This window comes from Lathyrus oleraceus, chromosome 1, assembly GCF_024323335.1.
Source record: "Lathyrus oleraceus cultivar Zhongwan6 chromosome 1, CAAS_Psat_ZW6_1.0, whole genome shotgun sequence".
NCBI classification, from domain to species: Eukaryota; Viridiplantae; Streptophyta; class Magnoliopsida; order Fabales; family Fabaceae; genus Lathyrus; species Lathyrus oleraceus.
Window position 1 is genome coordinate 9,184,019 of NC_066579.1, and position 2,118 is coordinate 9,186,136.

The following is a 2,118-nucleotide window of genomic DNA, read 5'->3' on the forward strand; positions in this document are numbered from 1 at the left end:
TTCTGTTACGCTGTAGAGACTAAGGCAATTTTTATTTTTTTCCTTTTCGTTGATTTGTATGCCACACACTCGCTCACAAGGCGAGCCGTACTACTTAAAAATCAACGACGTCGAACGATATCTCCGATTATTACGACGAATTCGGGAGTATCGTGCTAGAAACAATCTTTCTCCAATCGAAGTTCCTGATCTCAAAAATCTCCTTCCTTTAACGATACCAGCGATGACCGAACCAGCTCGTGCTCTTCGAGATTACGCCGCTCCATCGCAGGATGAGCCGCATTCGAGTATTGTTCCACCCGCAATTGAAGCGAACGACTTCGAACTTAAACCTTCGTTGTTGCAGGCAGTGCAACAGAATCAATTTTCTGGAAATCCTACCGAGGATCCAAACCTTCATTTATCCGTATTTGTCCAATACGCTGACACTGTTAAAGCTAATGGTGTCACTTCAGAGGCAATTCGACTTCGTCTTTTTCCTTTCTCGTTAAGAGATAAAGCTAGAAGATGGCTTCAGTCTCTTCCTTCCAACTCAGTCACAACATGGAATGAGTTGAAGAAAGTCTTTCTTGCCCGATATTTTCCTCCAAGCAAAACAGCTATGTTGAGAGCCCGGATAAATGGATTTAAGCAAAAAGATAACGAATCTCTTTTCGAAGCATGGGAAAGATACAAGGACATGATGAGACTTTGCCCACACCATGGTTTAGAGGACTGGTTAGTAATTCACACCTTCTACAATGGTCTCTTGTACAACACAAGGTTAACAATAGACACCGCCGCCGGTGGTGCGCTTATGGATAAACCTTACACCGATGCTTATCAACTTATCAAGAGCATGGCCCAAAACCATTATCAGTGGGGAAGCGACCAAACAGTGGTAGAAAAACCTCAAACAAAAGGTGGCATGTACGAGATAAGTAGCCTTGATCATGTTAATGCAAAAGTGGATGCTCTTGCCCAGAAAATTGAAAGTTTAAATGTATCACCTCCAGCCATCGTGGTTGTCGTAACTCAAAATTGCAAGGTCTGTGGAATTCAAGGTCACACTCCTACAGATTGTCAACTCCTAACAGGAATTCAAACAGATCAGGTGAACTATGCTCAAGGAAATTCTTACTCGAATACCTATAACTCAAACTGGAAGAACCATCCTAATTTCTTGTATAAAAGTAACAACGCTTTATACGCACCAGGTCAAGCTCCCAATCAAGCTCCAACTGTACTACCTGGATATCAAAAGCCGACCCCATCTACACCTAACAATAATGTTCCTAGGAAATCCAACTTGGAAATCATGATGGAGAACTTCATAGCTTCTCAACAGCAAACCAATAAAGAGTTCTTACACCAGAATGTACACACTAGCGAACAGATTAAACAACTAGCAAGTAAAGTAGATGCCCTGGCTACCCATAACAAAATGCTTGAAACACAAATCTCGCAAGTAGCTCAACAACAAGCGTCTACTACTGCCCCAACTGGTACATTTCCTGGACAACCACAACCTAATCCGAAAGGCCACGCTCATGCAATTATATTACGAAGTAGTACAGAGGTAGAAGGACCATCTGACCCAAGGATTGAGAACCAAAACTCTAAAAAGTCAAATGAGGAAGAAGGTAAACCTAAGGAAAAGGAAGAGTGTAATAAGGAAACCGTAGAAAAAAAAGAACCTGGTGTACCTCCACCGCCTTACAAACCACCTATCCCTTATCCTCAAAGGCTAATTAAAACCAAAAACGCGGGCCAATTTAAAAAATTTGTTGACCTACTGAAACAATTAAACGTCACAATTCCTTTTACAGAAGCTATTACACAAATGCCCTCATATGCTAAGTTCTTAAAAGAAATTTTATCTAATAAAAAGAAACTTGAAGATAACGAAACCGTTACACTCACTGTTGAGTGTAACGCAATAATCCAAAATATGTCTCCTAAACTTAAAGATCCTGGTAGTTTTTCTATACCCTGTCATATAGGAAAATTTGTCATAGACAAAACTTTATGCGATTTAGGAGCCGGTATCAGTGTTATGCCCTTTTCCATATGCAAGAAACTTGAAATGGGAGAATTAAGACCAACTAAAATGTCGGTGCAATTAACAGATCGTTCCGT

General features: G+C 40.6%; 1 non-coding gene across 1 annotated transcript; it reads right to left on the reverse strand.

Annotated features, from left to right (window-relative positions):
- Positions 1 to 601: 601 nt before the first annotated feature.
- On the reverse strand, positions 602 to 708 carry LOC127116029 (small nucleolar RNA R71). Its single transcript, XR_007801019.1, has one exon. It is a non-coding gene; the product is annotated as a small nucleolar RNA R71 (small nucleolar RNA).
- Positions 709 to 2,118: the final 1,410 nt, after the last annotated feature.